This window comes from Peromyscus californicus, unplaced genomic scaffold (genome assembly GCF_007827085.1).
Source record: "Peromyscus californicus insignis strain IS unplaced genomic scaffold, ASM782708v3 Scaffold_6__1_contigs__length_162567912, whole genome shotgun sequence".
Classification (NCBI taxonomy): domain Eukaryota; kingdom Metazoa; phylum Chordata; class Mammalia; order Rodentia; family Cricetidae; genus Peromyscus; species Peromyscus californicus.
Genome location: NW_026294584.1, coordinates 98,455,296 through 98,461,296, shown reverse-complemented (window position 1 = coordinate 98,461,296; position 6,001 = coordinate 98,455,296).

The window sequence follows — 6,001 nt, the reverse complement described above, 5'->3', positions numbered from 1 at the left end:
TGATTGCGGGCACATGGGATGGTGCGTCCCTGCAGCGAACTGTGTGGCAGTTCACTTGTGGTCAGTGTGGTTTGCCTGCCCACTGTCCCCTCCACGGGCAGGAAGTCGTCTCTTGTTCCAGTGTTGTTTCAAGTGGGTCCTCCCACTTTCTCCTCAAGCCTCACAGCCAAGACACTGAGCCTTTCAGAGTCCCAGCAAATGGAGCAGTTGCCTAGCCACCCACCCTGCTAAGCCACTGGGCTGGCTTTGTCATCTTTGGAATGTCTAGGATGGCGTGTGAGACTATGGGTGATAACTCACTTTTCTTCACGAACTGAGCAGGTGTTAAAGGTGGCCTAGAAATCTGTGACCCCAACGTGAAAGAAGAGTAAATATGTTGGATAGCAAAACTATTATTATTTGTGTGTGTGTGTGTGTGTGTGTGTGTGTGTGTGTGTGTGTGTGTGTGTGTGTGTGTGGTGTGTGCACCGTGTGCGTACAGATGCCTGCAGAGCCAAAACACAGCTTTGGATTCTCTAGAGCTGAAGTTACAGGCAGTTGTGAGCTGCCGTGAAGAATGCTGGGAACAGAACCCAGATGCCCTGCAAAAGCAGAAAGTGCTTTTGACTGCTGAGCCATCTCTCTAGCCCCTAAATTGATGCTCTCAACCATACCACAATGCTGCCTTCCTGAAATATACATGGGCACGTGCGTTCAGAAAAGGATGGATTCGTATCAAGGGGTAGGATTATGAGATGATTATTTTCCCCTCTCTCCTTTTTCAATTTTTCCCAACTTGAAAGAACATATACTGCATTCTAACTGGATAAAAAGAATAGTACCTCCTGTTTCCCAGAAACCAAAACTCCACTGCCCCCTTAATGTGGGAACCCAGCCAAGACCTGCTTCTCTGAACAGCCTTGGGGGGGCCGGGGGGCCGGACTCGGTAACACTCTCGGGCAACGCAGCAGGCATATGTCATATATGGGAACCTTCCACGAGGCTGACCTCACTGCTGGAACTTGTTCAACATAAACCTTTGCCTTGAGATCTTTGGACAAAGCCTGGTGGATGGAGAGCTGAAAACTGCCTAAGCAGTGAATCGCTGGTGTTATGCCTGAAGAAGTCCGGGCCGTGCTTCTTCTGGGCTATTGCTGCTGATCAGTCCCTGAGGAGGACTGCTTTTCCTGTCACCCTCCTCCTGAGAGGAGCTGCTGCAGTGGCCTACCACTGTTTCTGACTTCTGAGCTTGGCGAGCACACAGGCTGTTGCTTAAATTGAACACTACAATGGTTGCTGGTGGGTGACGGAAGTGGAACCATCTCCTACACAAAAGGAAGCGAGGCCGTTCTTAGCTACTCCTCTGCCTGCTCCCTGCCATCACAGCTTCGCCACCCCCAGCAGTCTATGTTCACCTCATTTTGCCTTGGAAAAAGTTAATGATTCTGGGCATGGTGACACATGCCTGTCACCCCCAGAACTGTGGAGGCTGAGGCAGGAGGCTCAGCCTGAACCACACGGTGAACCCATCTTTAAAAGGTCAACGCCATTGCACCAGAGCAAAGTTCCATCCTATTGTGTCATCCGTGCTGTCCAAGCATTGGCCACGCAGCCACCTTGAACAGCCCTTAGTCCCTGTTCAGCACACGAGGCCTCTGTGTCCAGAGCATCTCTGACCCAGCCTAGTGCTTCTGCCCCTTTTCAGAGACTTGGAGCTTAGAATTACCTTTAATTGATTCATGGTAGACCCAGGATATGGTCACACAAGTATTTTCATTCCCAGTGGCATCATGGCTTTGAAAGCACACCATCTCTAAGAACTATGACACTTGAAGCTTCAGCTGGCCCAGAAAGAGACCACAGAGAAAGGAATTTGTGTTCGTTCAAATACTTTTCGTTGTATTAGCAGACAATTCAGCTAATGGTCAGACGGAGCTGGACCCAGTGTCCACCGTGACCACAATTCCCTTGGTTCAGAGTGTGGTTGTTTGAGTGAGTTATTCCATTAAAGTAATGAAGACAGCTGTAGTTTAATAACCTATTGTCCCGATAAATCTAGCTGAAAATGAACTTCTGGGTTTCAACACAACTGTAATTGAGTTATTGGGTCATAGCTTTGGCCACAATTCATCCTGGGACCACTGTGCCTGGAAGGATGGAATGTTCTGGTTGGTCAGGCCTGCACTGAAAGCCTATATCCCACCTGAGCTGCATGGTCAGAGATTAGGGAGCATTCTTTTTCAAAGAATATCATGACAGCATTAGAAGCAGAAGTGGATGCTGAGCAAGGGGAGGCAGCAGCTATCTCCAACAGATGCCAAGGATGAGAATCTAAGTCTGCCAACGGCAGTGGTCCCAAAAGTGGTTCCACTTACCAAGTCCTGTGGAACTTAGGTAATGACAGCTAGACTAGGGGGTACTGACTCACTCCCCCAAAACATGAGTCATACATCCAGACCATGGCTCATTCAAGAGTACCTACTGTGTGAAGAGCACTGTTTAAAATATGAAAAAAAAAAAACCATGCTCTGCCCTCTGCCCTCCAGAGCCATAGTCCTGTGATAGTATGAGATCAATTTCCTCACAATTGACAAATGTACACAGGATAGTGACCGGGAGACCCTAAAGAGAGAAACATGTTTTCATTGTAGTTAAATGTATTCCACTTTCCATTCATTCAGCAAATGTTTACCATACACCTACTAAACACCAAGTCCCACAGGATTTGATAGAGGCAGGAGAACTTCCAGGGAAGATTTCAGACAGATCTGGGATATATAAACCATTGCAAAGAAGAATTGGTTGAATATGGAGGGAAATGGAAAAATCAAGCCCACAGACAAGTGGATTCAGTAATTTTTTTAAAAAGGGGTAATCAACCATGGGCTAGAAAGACGGCTCAGTGGCTAAGAGCACCGCCTGCTCTTGCAGAGGACCCTGGTTTGGTTCCCAGCACCCACATGGAAGCTTATAACCAGTAACTCCAGATCCAGGGGACCCAGCACCCTCTTCTAGCCTCTGCAGACACCAAACATATGTGGTACACAGACATGCATATAGGCAAACACTCATACACAAATTTAAGTGTGAACTACAATCACTTTGGATGAGGCATGTCATAATCATCTGTATAGTAACATAAACCCAGCATCTTCTGGTAAACAGGATCTGTCTTCCAATATAAATTACGGCATCTCACTAAAGCACATATAGAAGAAAAAGAACTCTGCTGGCACTGGAATGGGCACTGTAGGTTCCAACTGAGACTCCCTGGATTCTGTGACTGGCTTAATGTAGGGATGAACTCTGTCACACCTGGAAGCTCTGATGTATTGCTTGGAATTTTCTTTTGGGGATGGCAGAGTAGTGGAGGTCATTATTATGTTGATGATGATAGTGGTGGTGATTTCTTGAAAATGAATCTGAAATGATTTGTATTATGTTGTGAGATGCTCATCCTTACAGCATCACAAGTGACCACTCCAAAAGTTCTTGGCAAACATCAGGCTCTCTCAACACTGGGAGGAGAGTCACGTTCAGGTTCAAAGGCAGGACCTGGTGCTAGATCAACCCGGAACAGGTGGATTCCTGACTTCCATAAGAGGCTTCATCTCCCTTGACCTCAGAGTCTCCGACTCTTTTTTTCTTTTGTAGTCCATAATACCAAGATTAAATATGATTACTCAGGGGTCAGCAAGATGGCTCAGTGATCAGAGGAACTTTGTACAGCAAGCCTGCGACCTAGTTCAGTTGAACCCATGGAAAGAGAAAATAAACCCTACAGTTGTCCTATGATCTCCATACATGCACTATGGCACACAAACGTGCTCATATATATCATACTCATACATTCATAAGCACACAATAATAATAAATTTAAATATATGACTGTATATACAGAGGATTATGTATAATATATAGCATGTAGACACAAATCAACAAATGGCAGCTCTGATAACAACAAGAAAGTATGAACCTGTGTCAGTCACTCGTTCAAATTCAACCTTGGAGACTCTGGTGTTCTAGAACATTCTGGTCTTGCCTAACCGGGTAGGCTGAGGGTCCTAACAGCCCAGATTTGGTTCCCTGCTCTTCCTACGGAAATCGCAGTATTGATCAAAAACAGAAGGGAGGGTCCTGCTTCCACTTAAAGCCATCTTTCTGGTGACAGGCCTGAGTTTCATGTGAAGAGTTTGATGTATTTTTGTTTTCTTTGACTGCTATTTTGAGGGTTTTGTTTGTTTGTTTGTAGCCCAGGTTAGCCTTGATTTTATGGTCCTCCTGGCTGCTGGAATTATAGTTTTACTTAGTTCTAGGCTAAGGCTAGGATAACTCAAGTGGTTTGCCAGAAGATGAATGTGGGTGTGGGAATGAGAAAACTGATAATTAGATGGGGATTATGGAGACCCAGATCCCAAGGCAACTCCCAGGCCAGCTCAAGGCTTAGGACTCTTGGAAAATAGAAGGAATACAGTCTGTTCCTAGCTCTTCTAGGTTCCCATCTCATGGGATGACGAGAGAAACAAACGTCTTTTCACCTAGCTGATTGGCAGGTTTCAATTTTTTCTCTTTGGACCTTGGAATGTTAAGCTTTTCCCTTTAGTGCTGAAGTCCAAATGGTGGCTCCGAGCCAGTGTTCACATGGGGAATTCCTAGAAGTTCTGGCCGTCCACGTAGTTCTTTGTAGAGAAATCAGTCTAGTCCAAAGGCTTCCATCTGGCCACCCTACCCCCTTCCAGAGGGACCCACAGCCTTTTATCGAAGGAGTCCGAGGTGGACTGGCTGTCCCCTGGAGTGGGGCTGACAGGAAGGCTCAACCACCTGTCCTGTGCCCATTTGACAAAGCTGGCAGCGGGCTGCCTTCCGCACTCTCTTCTCCTCCCCACTCAGGTGGGCACGGCACCCAGGCAAGAACAAAGTCTCATGGCCAATCTAGATCTCCCGAAATGCCCTCTTGGGATGCTCCTCACTCCCCTTCCCACAGAAACAGGAGAGGTCCTCTTGTTCACACTCTGTCCTCACAAGCCCCAGAAGCTCTTTCCATCTTTCTCCACAGCCTGGGAGACAGCCGGAAGCTGCAGCTGGGACAGTAGGAGCTCTAAGTGGGGGTGAGTGACCTGAGAACGGGGAGGAGTTCTATGCAGGGCCATCCAGAGCCTGTGATTACAGCTGGGGCTGGGGCAGAGTGGCACTCTGACGTCTGCCAATGGGTTACCTAAGGAAGATTTAATCCTGTTGCTTAAACACTGTGTTCTTTCTTGTTTTTCTCTTCTCCCTTGTTCATCCATTGCTGAAAAGATGTTAAAAACCTCTGAGTGTGAAGTAGGCTGTGGTGAGGCAAGCCTCTCTATAATCCCAGTACTCAGAAGGCTGCCTTGTCTTGTTTTGACATTGTGTGTGTGTGTGTGTGTGTGTGTGTACACGCATGAGTGCATGTTCATATTTCTTTAATTAAAATATAATTACATCATTTCCTCCCTCCTTTTCCTATCTCCAATCCTTCTCAGGTACCCCTCTGACACTTTTTATAAAATGTCTCTACCTTTATCACTGCTTCTTACCTTAAAATTGTTGTGCCTAGGCTGGTCTAGAATTCATGGAACTGTGCCCAGGTACCTGGAGATGGAAAAAGAGAAGCTTCTAGACTGACTGGCTTTCCTGAAGGACAGAGTGAGAGGAAAGACTCTGGGGGAGGGAATCAGGGCGTGTGACAGTTTTGGGGCGGGGGGGGGGGGGGAGAGACAGGTTTTAGACAGCTGAGCTTTAAGAGCCCACAGTCACCTGGATGCAGCTCTCCAATTCACAACTGATCATTTTGGTCTGGATCAGGTGTGAAGTGTGAAGTCGGAACTAACTGCCACAGAGCTGGTGGTGGACACTGTGGGACATGGAACAGCTACCCAGGGAGAGAATGCATTATGTAAGAAAATCCACGATCACAGGACTCTGGACACTTGTGCTGGCCCGTGGGTCTTGCTAGGTGTGCTCAGTCTTGAGGCAGGGCCCTCATTCTGCATTTCCC